This window comes from Carcharhinus amblyrhynchos, chromosome 18, assembly GCF_965287045.1.
Source record: "Carcharhinus amblyrhynchos chromosome 18, sCarAmb.v2.hapA, whole genome shotgun sequence".
In the NCBI taxonomy this organism is placed as follows: Eukaryota; Metazoa; Chordata; class Chondrichthyes; order Carcharhiniformes; family Carcharhinidae; genus Carcharhinus; species Carcharhinus amblyrhynchos.
Window position 1 is genome coordinate 43,524,088 of NC_137341.1, and position 18,222 is coordinate 43,542,309.

At 43.6% G+C, this 18,222-nt stretch overlaps 1 protein-coding gene across 5 annotated transcripts in view; it reads right to left on the reverse strand.

Annotated features, from left to right (window-relative positions):
• The window catches only part of LOC145355077 (neuronal-specific septin-3-like), a 392,555-nt gene that overhangs the window by 180,992 nt on the left and 193,341 nt on the right, over positions 1 to 18,222 (reverse strand). Inside the window, exon 1 of one of the 5 annotated variants that reach the window (XM_080206921.1) lies at positions 1,414 to 1,467. The exons of the other annotated variants lie outside the window; for them this stretch is intronic. The gene's annotated coding sequence lies outside the window, so the exon portion shown is untranslated. Of the gene's footprint in view, positions 1 to 1,413; positions 1,468 to 18,222 lie in introns of those variants that run through there. 5 annotated transcript variants of the gene reach the window in all.

An 18,222-nucleotide genomic window follows, 5' to 3' on the forward strand; every position in this document is an offset into this window, starting at 1 on the left:
AGAGCGGGTGACCGGCACTTGTTGTAATTCTTCTGGGTACACAAAACCGCGCTAGCTGCAGGAAGCGGATTTTGTCAAATCTTGAGGCAACACCGCTTCTACGAAAGAGAAAATGCGCGTTTCAGGGTGAAACTGAAAGTCCTGGTACTCAAACAGACCATGTATTAAATACAGGTACTTTATACAATCAGTCAGTCATTATTCATACATGCTTAAGTCTGAATGATTTTAGTTCTGTTTGCTGATGTGTAGTCAATGGACAATTTAATTTCTGTTCCCTCGCCAACACAAACAATGCAACTTTCTGATGCCAAACTGAAAAAGCACCCCAGCAGTTAGCAATTTTTTTAACAAGGCAAAATGCAGCGAATGCCAGAATCCGAAACAAAAACAGAAAATGCTGGAAAATCTCAGCAGGTCTGACAGCATCCGCGGAGAGAGAATAGAGCCAACATTTCGAGTCTAGATAACCCTTTGTCAGAGCCTTCATCCAACATTTTACTGTTTCTGTAAGATATTGAAGTGTTTTGACGCTCTGGAGAACAAGAATTGCAAACGGAAACAAAAAACAGAAAATGCCGGAAAATCTCAGCAGGTCTGGCAACCTCCAGGGAGAGAAGTGGACAATGTTGTTTGAGCTCTGGCGAAGGGTCATCCAGACTCAAAATTTTGGCTTGACTCTCTCTCCAAAGATTTTCCAGCATTTTCTGTTTTTGTTTCAGTTTGTTCTTCAGAGCACCAAAATATCTTACACAGTAAGAAGTCTCACAACACCAGATTAAAGTCCAGCAGGTTTATTTGGAATCACGAGCTTTTGCAATGTGACTCCTTCCTCAGGTGAGCGAGCACTGCTCCTTCCTCAACTCACCAGATGAAGAGGCAGCGCTCCGAAAGCTCGTGATGCTAAATAAACCTGTTGGACTCTAAGCTGGCATTGTGAGACTTCTTACTGTGCCCACTCTAGTCCAACGCTGGCATCTCCACATCATTATATCTTAGAGGCTTTCCCCTTATAAAGTACCATAACCCGACCGGATCTCCACTGTAGAGAACGAAGAATTTCCACCACAAGTGGAAGGAGCTGATTGTAAGAGTATGATCCCATGCTGTACTCGCAACTCCCCCAGAGGCACCTGACCAGAAAATTCTGTCAGATCATCAAACTGCCACAGGTTGCAGTAACTCTCAGTAGTCATGATGTGGAGATGCCGGCGTTGGTCTGGGGTAAACACAGTAAGAAGTCTCACAACACCAGCTTAAAGTCCAACAGGTTTATTTGGTAGCAAACGCCACATGGCGTTTGCTACCAAATAAACCTGTTGGACTTTAACCTGGCGTTGTGAGACTTCTTACCGTAACTCTCGGTAAACAGCACAACTGATGCAACACTTAACAGTGAACATGTTACCGGACCTTGACCCAGATTATCCAAGGTTTTGGTGCAGGACGCTTTCCTGATTGATACCAGCCTGGATGGTTACTGCAGGCTGGTAGGCACAGCAGTTTGCGAGCGGAGCATGTGGCTGTGCGGCTGCACGAATGTAGTATAAAAATGATGATGCACTTCCTCTGGAGGTACGAGTGTGTCTTTCCTGTTGCACACTGGATTTTAATGTGTAGGAGACAAAAGATCCAAAGTCCCTTGAAAGCGAAACTGCTAAGTGCACATCGAAAATGCAACCACCATGTAATGTCTTTAATGAGTTGAGCAGTGCCTAAGGAAGCCAAAGAAGTTGCATTTATGTAGAACTCATCACTAACTCCAGGTGGCCCAAAGTGCATGACATTAAAGCCACTAAATGAGCCGCTGTTCTATGGTCAGAAATGAAGCAGCCAATTTGCACACAGCTAGCACCCAAAAACAGAGAAACAATAATAACCAGAATATCACATGCGGCATGCTGGCACAGAGGTTAGCATTGCTGCCTCACAGCGCCAGGGACCCGGGTTCGATTCCCGGCTCGGGTCACTGTCTGTGTGGAGTTTGCTCATTCTCCCCATGTCTGCGTGGGTTTCCTCCGGGTGCTCCAGTTTCATCCCACACTCCAAAGATGTGTGGGTTAGGGGGATTGGCCATGCTAAAATTGCCTTTAGTGTCAGAGAAGTAGCTAGGGTAAATTGTATGAGGTTATGGGGATAGGGCCTGGGTGGGATTCTGGCCTGTGCAGACTCGATGGGCCGAATGGCCTCCTTCTGCACTGTGGGATTCTATGATTCTACCTGCCTCTGTGATGTTGGGAGGAAAATAAATATTGGTCAGGACACTGGACAGAAAACAAGTTCCAATGAAGAGACATAGTGAACTCGAAATATTAATTCTGTTTTCAACAGTTGTTACCAGAACAGCAAAGTTTATTCAAGCATTTTCAACTCACAGTTAATATAAAAGACTCAGCTGATCCACATCAAAGCAGAACCTGGGAATATTACAGCATCACCGGAGAGAGACTCTCAGCATTTAATACCACATCAGAAAGATGGAAACACCCTATCTCAGAATCACACTCAAAAGTTCTCTCCCAGAATCATATTAAAATGCTCTGTCCCAGTATAACACTGAAAACCTCTATCTCAGTATAACACTGAAAACCTCTATCTCAGTATAACACTGAAAACCTCTATCTCAGTATAACACTGAAAACACTCTCAGTTTCACACTGAAAAGCTCTCTCTGTATCACACTGAAAAGCGCTCTCTGTATCACACTGAAAAGCTCTCTCTGTATCACACTGAAAAGCTCTCTCTGTATCACACTGAAAAGCTCTCTCTGTATCACACTGAAAAGCTCTCTCTGTATCACACTGAAAAGCTCTCTCTGTATCACACTGAAAAGCTCTCTCTGTATCACACTGAAAAGCTCTCTCTGTATCACACTGTAAAGCTCTCTCTGTATCACACTGAAAAGCTCTCTCTGTATCACACTGAAAAGCTCTCTCTGTATCACACTGAAAAGCTCTCTCTGTATCACACTGAAAAGCTCTATCTTAGTATCACTCTGAAAAACACTAAAGTATCACACTGAAATGCTCACTACATATCACAATGGGAAGTCTCCCATTATTACACTAAAAAGCGCTCCCTCAGTATCACACTGAAAATCTCTCTCAGTATCTCACTAACACACTGAAAAACACTATCAGTATCACACTGAAACGCTCACTACGTATCTCACTGGAAAGTCTCTCAGTGTCACACTGAACAGCTATCTCTCAGTATCACACTGAAAAGCGCTCTCTCTGTATCACACTGAAAAACTGTCTCAGAATCATACTAAAAAGCTCTCAAAGTGTCAAACATTCAACTTCTCTCAGTATCACACTAAAAAGCTCCCTCTCAGTGTCACACTGAAAGCTCTCTCTCAACACCAAACTGAAAAGCTCTCTCAGTATCTCACTGAAAAGCTCTCTCTCAGAATCACAATCTCTCTCTCAGTATCACATTGAAATGATCTCTCAGTATCACGCTGAAAAGTTCTCTCTCAGTATCACGCTGAAAAGCTCTCAGTGTCAAACTTTCAACTTCTCAGTATCACACTGAAAATCTCCCTCTCAGTGTCACACTGGAAAACTCTCTCTCAGTATAACTCTGAAAAGCTCTCTCACAATATCATACTGAAAAGCTGTCTCCAAACATGAAACTGAAAAGCTCTCACTCAGGGTCATGGTGTAAAGCTCTCTGAATATCACTCTGAAAAGCTCCTGTCAGTATCACTCTGAAAAGCTCCTGTCAGTATCACTCTGAAAAGCTCCTGTCAGTATCACACTGAAAAGCTCCTGTCAGTATCACTCTGAAAAGCTCCTGTCAGTATCACTCTGAAAAGCTCCTGTCAGTATCACTCTGAAAAGCTCCTGTCAGTATCACTCTGAAAAGCTCCTGTCAGTATCACTCTGAAAAGCATTCTCTCTGTATCACACTGAAAAGTTCTCTCAGTATTACACTGAAAATCTCTCAGTATCACATTGAAAAGCTCTCTCATTATCACACTGAAAGGTTGTCTCAAAGTATCACACTTAGAAGATGTCTCTCAGTATCACACTGAAAAGATCCCTCAGTATAACTCTGAAAAGCTCTCTCTCAGTATCATACTGGAAAGCTCACTCAGTATCACATAGAAAAGTTCTCTCAGTATCACACTGAAAAACTTACTCAGCAACAGACTGAAAAGCTCTCTCAGTATAACACTGAAAACATCTCTCTCAGTATCACACAGAAAATCTCTCTCAGTATCACACTGAAAAGTTCTCTCTCAGTATCACACTGAAAAGCTCTCTCTTGGTGACACACTGAAAAGCACTCCCTCACTATCACACTGAACAGCTCACTAAGAAACACACTGAAAATCTCTCTCACTATCACACTGAAAAGATCATTCAGTATAACATTGAAAAGCTCACTCTCAATATCACACTGAAAAGCTCTCTCTCAGTCTCACACTGAAAAGCTGTCTCTCAGTATTACAGTGAAAAGCTCTCTCTCAGTATCACACTGAAAATCTCTCTCAGTATTACAGTGAAAAGCTCTCTCTCAGTATCACACAGAAAATCACTCTCAGTATTACAGTGAAAAGCTCTCTCAGTATCACACTGAAAATCTCTCAGTATCAGACTGAAAAGCACTCTCTCAACATCAAACTGAAAAGCTGTCTCAGAATCACACTGAAAAGCTCTCTCTCAGCATCAGACTTAAAACTTCTCACAGTATCACACTGAAAAACTCTCCCTGAGAATCATATTGAAAAGCTCTCTCTCGGTATCGCACTGAAAAATTCTCTCTGTATCACACTAAAAAGCTCTCTCACAGTCACAATGAAAATTTTTCTCAGTACCACCCTGAAAAGCTCTCTCTCAATGTCACAATTAAAAGCCCTCTCTCAGCATGACACTTAAAATTTCTCACTGTATCACACTGAATAGTTCTCTCAGTGTCACATTGACAAACTCCCTCTCAGTGTCACACTGACAAACTCCCTCTCAGTGTCACACTGACAAACTCCCTCTCAGTGTCACACTGACAAACTCCCTCTCAGTGTCACACTGACAAACTCCCTCTGTGTCACACTGAAAAGTTCTCTCAGTGTCACATTGACAAACTCCCTCTCAGTGTCACACTGAAAAGTTCTCTCAGTGTCACATTGACAAACTCCCTCTCAGTGTCACACTGACAAACTCCCTCTGTGTCACACTGAAAAGTTCTCTCAGTGTCACATTGACAAACTCCCTCTCAGTGTCACACTGAAAAGTTCTCTGTGTCACACTGACAAACTCCCTCCCAGTGTCACACTGACAAACTCCCTCTCAGTGTCACACTGACAAACTCCCTCTCAGTGTCACACTGACAAACTCCCTCTCAGTGTCACTGACAAACTCCCTCTCAGTGTCACACTGAAAAGCTCTCAGTATTCCAGTGAAAATCTCTCTCAGTTTCACACTGAAAAGTTCTCTCTCAGTACCACACTGAAAATCTCTCTCAGAATCACACTGAAACTCACTTTCTCAGTATCACACTGAAAGCTTTCTCAGCATTACACTGAAAAGCTCCCTGTCAGTATCACACTGAAAAGTTCTCTCTCAATATCACACTGAAAAGCTCTCTCAATTTCACACTGACAAGCTCGCTCAGTATCTCACCAAAAACTCTCTCTCAGTACCACACTAAAAAGATCCCTCTCAGTATCACACTGAAAAGCTCCCTCTCAGTATCAAACTGAAAAGCTCTCTAATTATCACACTGAAAAGCACTCTCAGTGTCACAGTGAAAATCTTGCTCAGTATCATACTGAAAAGCTCTCTCTCAATTTCACACTAAAAAACTCTCTCAGTGACACATTGAAAAGCTCACTCTCATATCACACTGAAAAGCTCTCTCAATTTCACCCTGAAAAACTCTCTCAGTGTCACAGTGAAAAATTCTCTCACAGCATCTCTCTGAAAATTTTTCTCTCAGTGTAACACTGAAAAGCCCTCTCTCAGAATCACACTGAAATTCTCTTTCTCAGAATCACACTGAAAGCTTTCTCAGTATCACATAGAAAAGCTCTCTCTCAACATCAAACTGAAAAGCACTCTCAGTGTCACATTGAAAAGCTCGCTCATTATCACACTGAAAAGCTCTCTCTCAGTTTCACACTGAAAAAGATCCAAAGATGTGCAGGTTAGGTTGATTGGCCTTGCTAAGAAATTGCCCCTTAATGTCCAGGGATGCGTAGGTTAGGGATTAGTGGGTATAATATGTAGGGATATGGGAATAGGGCCTGGGTGGGATTGTGTTCAGTGCAGACTCGATGGGCCGAAAGGCCTCTTTCTGCACTGTAGGGTTCTATGATTCTATGATTCCATAGAAAGCTCTCTCAGTTTCACACTGAAAAGCTCTCTCAACATTCAACTGAGAAACACGCTCAGCATCACACACAAAAGCTTTCTCAGCATCAAACTGAAAAGCTCTCTCAGTGTCACACTGCAAAGCTCTCTCTCAACATCAAACTGGGAACCTCTCTCAGTATCAAACTGCAAAGCTCACCCAGTATCAGAATGAAAAGCTCTCTCACAGTTTCACACTGCAAAGCTCTCTCAGAATCACACCGAAAAGCTCTCTCAATAAAACACAGAGAAGTACTCTCAACATCAAACTGAGAAGCTCCCTCAGTATCACACAGAAAAGCTCTCTCTCAGCATCTCTCTGATACTGAGAGAGAGTTTCAGTGTGTCACTGACAGAGCTTTCCACAGTGAAAACCTCACTCTCAGTGTCACAGTGAAAACCTCACTCTCAGTGTCACAGTGAAAACCTCACTCTCAGTGTCACAGTGAAAACCTCACTCTCAGTGTCACAGTGAAAACCTCACTCTCAGTGTCACAGTGAAAACCTCACTCTCAGTGTCACAGTGAAAACCTCACTCTCAGTGTCACAGTGAAAACCTCACTCTCAGTGTCACAGTGAAAACCTCACTCTCAGTGTCACAGTGAAAACCTCACTCTCAGTGTCACAGTGAAAACCTCACTCTCAGTGTCACAGTGAAAACCTCACTCTCAGTGTCACAGTGAAAACCTCACTCTCAGTGTCACAGTGAAAACCTCACTCTCAGTGTCACAGTGAAAACCTCACTCTCAGTGTCACAGTGAAAACCTCACTCTCAGTGTCACAGTGAAAACCTCACTCTCAGTGTCACAGTGAAAACCTCACTCTCAGTGTCACAGTGAAAACCTCACTCTCAGTGTCACAGTGAAAACCTCACTCTCAGTGTCACAGTGAAAACCTCACTCTCAGTGTCACAGTGAAAACCTCACTCTCAGTGTCACAGTGAAAACCTCACTCTCAGTGTCACAGTGAAAACCTCACTCTCAGTGTCACAGTGAAAACCTCACTCTCAGTGTCACAGTGAAAACCTCACTCTCAGTGTCACAGTGAAAACCTCACTCTCAGCGTCATAGTGAAAACCTCACTCTCAGTGTCACAGTGAAAACCTCACTCTCAGTATCACACTGAAACTCTCCCTCAGTATCACACTGAAATTCTCTCTCAGTGACACACTGAAACTCTCTCTCAGTATCAAACTGAAAGCCTCATTCTCAGTATCACACTGAAAGGCTCTCTCTCAGCATCAATCTGGGGACCTCTCTCAGTATCAAACTGCAAAGTTCCCTCAGTATCACACTGAAAACCATACTCTCTGCATCATACTGAAAAGCCCAGTCTCAGTCTCACACTGAAAAGCTCTCACTCACTAACACATGGAAAATCTTTCTCTCAGTATCACACTGAAAAGCTCTCAGAATCACTCTGAAAATCTCGCTCAGTACCACACTGAAAATCTCTCTCAGTGTAACACTAATAAGCTCTCACTCAGAATCACACTGAAACTCTCTTTCTCAGTATCACACTGAAAGCTTTCTCAGCATTACACTGAAAAGCTCTCTCAGTGTCACACTGAAAAGCTCTCTCAGTGTCAGTGAAAAGCTCTCTCAGTGTCACAGTGAAAAGCTCTCTCAGTGTCACAGTGAAAAGCTCTCTCAGTGTCACAGTGAAAAGCTCTCTCAGTGTCACAGTGAAAAGCTCTCTCAGTGTCACAGTGAAAAGCTCTCTCAGTGTCACAGTGAAAAGCTCTCTCAGTGTCACAGTGAAAAGCTCTCTCAGTGTCACAGTGAAAAGCTCTCTCAGTGTCACAGTGAAAAGCTCTCTCAGTGTCACAGTGAAAAGCTCTCTCAGTGTCACAGTGAAAAGCTCTCTCAGTGTCACAGTGAAAAGCTCTCTCAGTGTCACAGTGAAAAGCTCTCTCAGTGTCACAGTGAAAAGCTCTCTCAGTATCACAGTGAAAAGCTCTCTCAGTGTCACACTGAAAAGCTCTCTCAGTGTCACAGTGAAAAGCTCTCTCAGTGTCACACTGAAAAGCTCTCTCAGTGTCACACTGAAAAGCTCTCTCAGTGTCACACTGAAAAGCTCTCTCAGTGTCACACTGAAAAGCTCTCTCAGTGTCAGTGAAAAGCTCTCTCAGTGTCACAGTGAAAAGCTCTCTCAGTATCACAGTGAAAAGCTCTCTCAGTGTCACACTGAAAAGCTCTCTCAGTGTCACAGTGAAAAGCTCTCTCAGTGTCACAGTGAAAAGCTCTCTCAGTGTCACAGTGAAAAGCTCTCTCAGTATCACAGTGAAAAGCTCTCTCAGTGTCACACTGAAAAGCTCTCTCAGTGTCACAGTGAAAAGCTCTCTCAGTGTCACACTGAAAAGCTCTCTCAGTGTCACACTGAAAAGCTCTCTCAGTGTCACACTGAAAAGCTCTCTCAGTGTCACACTGAAAAGCTCTCTCAGTGTCAGTGAAAAGCTCTCTCAGTGTCACAGTGAAAAGCTCTCTCAGTATCACAGTGAAAAGCTCTCTCAGTGTCACACTGAAAAGCTCTCTCAGTGTCACACTGAAAAGCTCTCTCAGTGTCACACTGAAAAGCTCTCTCAGTGTCACACTGAAAAGCTCTCTCAGTGTCACACTGAAAAGCTCTCTCAGTGTCACACTGAAAAGCTCTCTCTCAGTATCACACTGAAAATTTCTCTCACTGTCACACATAAAAGCTCTCTCAGTATCACATTGAAAATCCCTGTCTCAGTATCACATTGAAAATCCCTCTCTCAGTATCACACTGAAAAGCTCTCTCAGATTCACACTGAAAACCATACTCTCTGCATCATACTGAAAAGCCCAGTCTCAGTATCACACTGAAAAGTTCTCACTCACTAACACATGGAAAATCTCGCTCTCAGTAAAACACTGAAAAGCTCTAGTTCAGTATGACACTGAGAAGCTCTCAGAATCACTCTGAAAATCTCTCTCAGTATCACACTGAAAAGTTCTCACTCAGAATCACACTGAAACTCTCTTTCTCAGTGTCACTCTGTAAGCTTTCTCAGCAATACACTGAAAAGCCCCTCTCAGTATCATACTGAAAAGCTCTCTCAGTGTCACACTAAAAAACTTCTCAGTATTACACGGAAAAGCTCTGTCAGTATAACAATGAAAAACTCTCTCTTTAAAGCTCTCTCTCAGTATCACACTGAAAACTCTCAGCATCGAACTGAAAATCTCCCTCAGTATCACACTGAAAACCTCTCTCAGTGTCACACCGAAAACCTCTCTCTCAGCGCCACACCGAAATGCTCTCTCTCAGTATCACACTGCAAAGCTGTCTCAATATTACACTGCAAAGCTCTCCCTCAACATTAAACTGGGAACCCCTCTCAGTATCAAAGTGCAAAGCTCACCCAGTATCACACTGAAAAGCTCTCTGTGTCACACTGAAAATCTGTCCCTCAGTTTAACACTGAGAATCTTTCTCTCAGGATCACACTGAAAATTTCTCACTGTCACGCATAAAAGCTCTCTCATTATGACACTGAAAAGCTCCATGAGTATCACACTGAAAAACTCTCTCAGTATCACATTGAAAATCCTGCTCTCAGTATAGCACTGAAAAGTTCTCTCAGAAACACACTGAAAAGCTCTCTCTCAGCATTACAGTGAAAAGCTCTCTCAGTATGACAGCGAAAAGCTCTCTCAGTATGACAGTAAAAAGCTCTCTCTCAGTGTAAACTGAAAAGTTCTCTCTCAGTGTCATGATGAAAAGCTCCCTCTGAGTACCACACTGAAAATCTCTCAGTATCACACTGAAACGATCCCTCACATCATCACACTGAAAAACTCTCTCAGTATCACACTGAACAGCTTTCTCTCAGTATCACACTGAAAAGCTGTCTTAGTTTCACACTGAAAAGCTGTCTTAGCTTCACACTGAAAAGTGTGAATCTCGGTATCACACTGAAAAGCTGTCTTAGTTTCACACTGAAAAGTGTGAATCTCGGTATCACACTGAAAAGCTGTCTTAGTTTCACACTGAAAAGTGTGAATCTCGGTATCACACTGAAAAGCTGTCTTAGTTTCACACTGAAAAGTGTGAATCTCGGTATCACACTGAAAAGTGCTCTCTCTCGGTATCACACTGAAAAGCTCGTATCATTCTCAAAACTCTCTCAGGTTCGCACTGAAAAGCTTTCTCAGTGAAAAGCTCTGAGAAAAACTCTCTCTGTAAAACTCTCTCTTGGTATCACACATAAAAGCTCCACCAGTATCACACTGTCGATCTCTCTGTCAGTATCACAGTGAAAAGGTCTCAGTATCACACTGAAGAGCTCTCTCTCAGTATCACACTGAAAATTCTCTACCAATGTCACACTGAAAAGCGCTCTCAGTATCACATTGAAAATCTCTCTCTCAATATCACACTGAAAAGCTCTCTCAGGATAACTCTGCAAAATTCTCCTTTGGTATCACACAAAAAAGCACTCCCAGTATCACATTGAAAAACTGTCTCCCGACGTCACACTGAAAAGCTCACTGGGTACCATCCTCAAAACTCTCTCAGGTTCACACCAAAAAGCTCTCTCAGGATCATTCTGCAATTTAAAAGCTCTATCAGTATCACACTGTCAATCTCTCTCAGTATCATTCTGAAAAACTCTCTCTCACGTTCACACTGAAAAGTTCTCTCAGGATAACTCTGCAAAATTCTCTCTCAGTATCACACTGAAAGCTCTCTTCAGCATCTCACCGAAAGGCTTTCTCAGTGTCACACTGAAAACCTCTCTCTTAGTATCTCATTGAAAAGCTCCTTCTCAGCATCAAACTGAAAAGTTCTGTTAGTGTCACACTGAAAAGCTCTCTCTGTACCACAATGAAAAGCACTCTCTCAGTATCCCACTGCAAAGCTCTCTCAGTGTCACACTGAAAAAAATCTCAGTGTCACACTGAGAATCTCTCTCTCAGTATCTCATTGAAAAGCTCTCTCAGTGTCACACTGAAAACCTTTCTCTCAGTGTCACACTGAAAACCTTTCTCTCAGTGTCACACTGAAGACCTTTCTCTCAGTGCCACACTGAAAACCTTTCTCTCAGTGTCACACTGAAAAGCTCTTTTCCTTATCACAATGAAAAGCCATCTCTCAGTATCACACTGAAAAGCTCTCTCTCAGGAACACACTTAAAATCCCTCTCTCAACATCGCACTGCAAAGCTCTCTCTCAACATCAAACTGGAAAGCTCTCTCAATATCAACTGAAAAGCTCTCCCAGTATCACACTGCAACGCCCTCTCTCAGCTGTCTCAGAATCACACTGAAAAACTCTCTCTCAATGTCACACTGAAAATCTCTCTCTCAGTATCACACTGAAAAACTCTCTCAATATCACACTGAAAAAACACTCTTTCAGAATCACACTGAAAGGCTCTCTCAATATCACACTGGAAAGTTCTCTCTCAGTATCAAACTGAAAAGTTCTCTCAGGATCACACTCAGGAGTTCTCTCAGTATTACATAGAAACACTCTATCTCAGTATCACACTTAAAGATTGTCTCTCAGAATCACACTGGAAAGCTCTCTCTCAGTATCACAATGGAAAGTTCTCTCAGTGTCACACTTAAAGATTCTCAGAATCACACTGAAAATCTCTCTCTCAGTATCACACTGAAAAACTCTCTCAATATCACACTGAAAAAACACTCTTTCAGAATCACACTGAAAGGCTCTCTCAATATCACACTGGAAAGTTCTCTCTCAGTATCAAACTGAAAAGTTCTCTCAGGATCACACTGAGGAGTTCTCTCAGTATTACATAGAAACACTCTATCTCAGTATCACACTTAAAGATTGTCTCTCAGAATCACACTGGAAAGCTCTCTCTCAGTATCACAATGGAAAGTTCTCTCAGTGTCACACTTAAAGATTCTCAGAATCACACTGAAAATCTCTCTCTCAGGATCACACTGAAAATAAACTTTATGAACGTGCTTTCCTCTGCTCGTCATTTCCAGGGGACGGGATTCAAACCCGATTCTTTTGGCTCAGAGGCTGTTTCCTACTGCGCCACCAGACCACCCTGATCTTAGATGAATTGTTCCACATATCTCTTCAGCATAAAAGAGATGTTCCCCAGAGTTCAAGTGTTAATTGTATTGCCTGAGTTAAGCTTATTTGGGAAAATGACAATATCAGTGATTCTGCTGGCTAAGCTGTGATGAGAAATTGGATCAATATGGTTTATTTTCCCTGGGAACCAAATTAAGGAGTTGCCATGTTGAAAGGTTTGAAAGTATATACACAGTCAGCAACGATGTCAAGGAGTGGGACATTGTGTTACAAAAAAAACCCAGAACACAGGGACATTATTCTGAAAGTTAACCTAAAGCAATGAAAAGGAAACATTGTTAAATGAAGGCTGTGTGAGTGTGTTGTGCCAGACAGGCAGAGATAAAGAAAACACAATTGAAGCTTTTTAAAAATTCTTTCATGGGATCTTGGGCATCACTGGCAAGGCCAACATTTGTTGCCCATCCTTTATTGCCCTTGAGCCAAATAGCTTGCTAGACCATTTCAGAGGGCAGTTGAGAGTCAACCACATTACTGTGGCTCTGGAGTCACATGTCGGCCAGGCCAGGTAAAGATGGCAGAGTTCCTTCCCTAAAGTAGCTTAATTCATTCATTAGTGTCACGAGTGGGCTTTCATTAACGCTGCAATGAAGTGAAAAACCCCTAGTTACCACTGCTCAGGTACACTGAGGGAGAATTTAGCATGGCCAATGCACCTAACCAGCACTTCTTTCGGATTGTGGGAGGGAACCGGAGCACCTGGAGGAAACCCACGCAGATACGGGGAGAAGGTGCAGACTCCGCACAGACAGTGACCCAAGCTGGGAATCAAACCCGGGTCCCTGGCGCTGTGAGACAGCAGTGCTAAGCACTCTGGTAGTGTGCCGCCCCCATATTGGTGAACCAGATGTCCTTTTTACAATAATCAACAATAGCTTTGCAAACACCATTACTGAGACTAACTTTGTATTTCATTTTTCAGATTTTATTAATTTAAGGGATTGCGACGGCCTAGTGGTATTATTGCCGGACTGTTCGTTCAGAAACTCAGCTAATGTTCTGGGGACCCGGGTTCGAATCCTGCCACGGCAGTGGTGGAATTTGAATTCAATAACAAATATCTGGAATTAAGAATCTACTGATGACTGTGAAACCATTGTTGGAAAAACCCATCTGGTTCACTAATGTCTGTTAGGGAAGGAAATCTGCCGTCCTTACCTGGTCTGGCCTATATGTGATACTGGAGCCACAGCAATGTGGTTGACTCACAGCTGCCCTCAGACAACTAGGGATGGGCAATAAAAGCTGAACCAGCCAGTGACGCCCATGTTCCACAATAAATAAAACAAATAAAGATGATTAAGCCATGCCCACTGACAGAAAGAAACCACAAACATTTAATGGGGCCTTATAGCTTTCAAAACTCAGGCCAAGCCTCATATCCACTGTTGCTGCCTCAGAGCCCGAAAGCCCTGAATCTTAGTATCTGACTCCACTGGGGTCCCGACCCAGAGTCTGGGAGCTTTCATACTACTGGCAGCTCATTCCAGACTCTCATCACCCTCTGTATGAAAAGAAAATTGCCCCTCTGGACCCTCTCACCTTAAACCTATGCCCTCTAATATTAGACTCCCCTATCTATGGGAAAAGATGTTTACTATCTAGCTGATTTATGCCCAGGATGTAAGAAGCATCTTACCCAGCCCCACCCCTACATACTTACCCTGCTAACCCCTTGGGACATCTTGGGACATCATCTCATTGTGAATTTGGTGTAAACAAGTACAGGATGCATTGTTTACGCTGAATAATATTGAGTTCCAAATATTAGGCCTTTTAATTATTGTTTTTCTCCAGATAAATTCATGCGCACACACAGGATTTCTTTGGATGATTTTCTCTGAGTGAGTGGACATTTCCTTACGGAAATCCATGATCTTCTGTTAGAAAAACAAACCCAGGACACAGGCCAAGAAAAAAAATGCACCCTGTAAAGTCCAAACCTAAAAGCAGGCAGAAGATGTTAGATGCTGTTCGCTTCAATAAGAGTTGATGATGCAACCACTCGTGAATTGTTACGAGCTGTGATGGTTTGAAATGAGGACAATCATTATAATGGGGACATTCTGATGGTTTGCTTTGACATAGAATAAGATGCGGTTGGGGGGGGGTGGAGTTTCCCCATCCTGCTCACCACTGGAATCATAGCGGGTGGTGGGGGGACACAGGCCACGCAATGGTCCATTGACATTGAGTGGGATTTTCCAGTTTTGGGGCACCCGCAGTCTCCCAGATTAGGGCAAAATGCTTTCAACAAGGAGATCAATTAGACATCTCAAGTCTGACTTATGCTGGGCCAAGTGGTGAAAGCTTTCACCAAATCGTAGAATCCCTACAGTGAAGAAGGAGGCCATTCGGCCCACCGAGTCTGCACCGACCACGGTCTCACCCAGGCCCTATCCCCATAACCCCATCCCCATAACCCCATATATTTACGCTAGCTAGCCGGCCTGACACGAGGGTCAATTTAGCATGGCCAATCAACCTAACCCACACATCCTTGGACTGTGGGAGGAAACTGGAGCACCTGGAGGAAACCCACGCAGACACGGGGAGAATGTGCAAACTCCACACAAACAGTGACCCAAGCCGGGAATTGAAGCTGGGTCCCATGGCGCTGTGAGGCTAACCACGGTGCAAAGTGGTAAAGGAGAATCAGTCAGACTTCTGCTCAAGTCTAACTTATGCTGTGCCAAGTGGTAAAAGCTTTCACCAAATCACAGAATCCCTACAGTACAGAAGGAGGCCATTCAGCCCATCCAGACTGCACCGACAATAATCCCAGCCAGGCCCAACCCCCGTAACCTCATGCATTTACCCAGCGAAAATCCACTCTGACACTGAGGGGCAGTTTAGCATTGCCAATCAACCTATCCCACATATCGTTGGACTGTGGGAGGAAACCAGAGCACCCATGCAGACCTGGGGGGAATGTGCAAACTCCACACAGACAGTGACCCGAGACTGGAATTGAACCCAGGTCCCCAGCACTATGACACATCAGTGCTAACCACTGTGCCATCATGCCACGATTTTTTTTTGCTGAGGAAATTGAGAGTTAACATCAGTGTAGCTATAACTGTGACAAAAACAGAAAATGCTGGAAAATCTCAACAGGTCTGACAGCATTTGTGGAGAGAGAATAGAGCCAACACTTCAAGTCTGGATGACCCTTTGTCAGAGCTGTAACTGTGAAATCCTTCTTCAAACATTTCACACTCACAACGTCTAACATTTTGGAAACAACTCTTCGAAATTTCACTTGCGTACAGATAGAGTATTGGATTGCTATCCCTGAAAGGGAAGAATGAGCGAGATTAGATGGGCAAAGGTGGGAGAATAGCACTAAGCGCTCATTTGGAGAGCCAGCGCAGACCCGATGGGCTGAATGTCCTCCTTCTGTGGTGTAACAATGTTGTGATTCTAAAATCTGTCCGAACTCCATGATGTTAGAACACTAACAACCCACCATTGAGCAGACAAGTAAAGAAAGGCAACCAGTAAGGGCCCTACCACTATCCCAAGATGATCAAAACCAGGCCAGGAGATCTTACAGATCAAATGTTACACACAAAGGCCTTTACTTTTTGGAAGATGCAATCTCTGCCTCAATCGAGAATCACTCCAGTTCAGTCATGAAGACATGGAGAGAGTTAATACTAACAACTATGCTTTCTAGAGACTCACTGTATCACATCTTGGTGTGGCTCCTGCTCTGACCAATACTCCAAGAAACTACAAAGGGTTGTGAATCGAAGGGCTAGTTGACCTACTCCTGCTCCTATTTCTTATGTTCTTATGTTCTTATGAATGTAGCCCAATCCATCATGCAAACCAACCTCCCATCCATTGACTCTGTCTATACTTCCTGCTGCCTCGGGAAAGCAGACAGCATAATCAAGGACCCCTCGGCTGAAGCATTCAAATCAATGAGACACTGGTTAGAGGAGTAATCATAGAATCTCACAATCTGTTCAATGCAGGAGGCCATTCAGCCCATTCAGATAGCAGTCCAATACTCTGACTGTAAACAAGTGAAATTTCAAAGGGTTGTTTCCAAAATGTTAGACATTGTAGATGTGAAATATTTGAAGAAGGATTTTACAGTTATAGCTCTGACGAAGGGTTATCCAGTCTTGAAACATTGGCTCTATCTTCTCTCCACAGATGCTGTCAGCCTGCTGAGATTTTCTGCACCAACCACAATCCCACCCAGGCCCTATTCCCATAACCCCACATATTTACCCTGTCTCCCTGACACTAGGGTCAATTTGGCATGACCAATCAAACTAACCCGTTCATCTTTGGACTGTGGCAGGAAACCGGAGCACCCAGAGGAAAGCCACGCAGACACGGGGAGAACGTGCAAAATCCACACAGACAGTGATCCGAGGCCGGAATTGAACCTAGGTTCTGGCGCTGTGAGGCAGCAGTACTAACCACTGTGCTGCCACGTTGTGTTGGGAAATGGAGGTGAATGGGAATTCCCCTAGTGCTCACTGTTGGACTCACCGCTGTTCCGAATTTACATCGACAAGTTCCATTCGAGAATCTGACTGCTCAAATCTCCAGCTGGCACCAGACTAACAGGAGCGAATGCCCCTGAGCAATCTGAGAAGAGCGAGTGCCAATGGCCACAATGCCAATGCCAAACTTCACCCAAATGTGTGCACGGTCAACCTTCGGGACCTTAAACTTTAGCTTTGTTTTCTGCCCCAGCCAAGAGATTCTGAAGCCAGCCTCCCATCAAGGCTGTAATCGAGTATAACAAGGATCAAAGCTGGCATTCTCTACTTCATGGCTTTCTGCCATTTCCCTACTGTGTATTTACGCAATGAAGCATCAGGGATCTGTTAGTAAGGAATATCACCGAGACTTTTCTCCCCACTCTCAGGTTTGGAACACGTCACAGGTTTTAATAGAATGATCAGCTAAGAACCATGACAATGCTTTATATAGAGCAACTCAGTGGAAAAACCTGACCACAACATTGCATCAATTGTGCACAAAATAATTAAAGCTGTGTTGGGAGCCATCACCGCACCTTATTAGCTGCGGTTACCTTGACCACATACCTTTGTATCACAACCCCATTCTTATTTTCAAGGATATGACTTTTTTTAAATTCATGCTTGGGATGTGAGCATTGCTGGTAAGGCCAATATTTGATGCCCATCTCTAATAACCCTGAAATGAAAGGCTTGTTAGATCATTTCAGAGAGCAGTTAAGAATCAACAAAGGGTCCCCTGGATGCAAAACGTCAGCTCTTTTCTCTCCTTACAGATGCTGCCGGACCTGCTGAGATTTTCCAGCATTTTCTCTTTTAGTTTCAGATTCCGAAGTAATTTGCTTTTATTAAGAATCAACCACATTGCTGTGGGTCTGGAGTCAAATGTAGGGCACATTAGGTAAGGAAATAGAACCCCTACAATGCAGAAGGAGGCCATTTGGCCCATTGAGTCTGTACCAACCACAAACTATCCAGGCCCTATTCCCGCAACCCCACATATTTACCCTGCTGATCCCATGACACTAGGATTAATTTAGCACAGCCAATCAATCTAAATTGAACATCTTTCAGACTGTGGGAGGAAACCCACACAGATATGGGGAGAATGTGCAGACTCCACATAGACAGTGACCCAAGCCGGGAATCGAACCTGGGTCCCTGGCACTGTGAGGCAGCAGTGCTAATCACTGTGCCAACGTGTTGCCAGATTTCCGCGCTGTGCAGATTTCTTCCCTTAAAGGGTATTAGTGAAC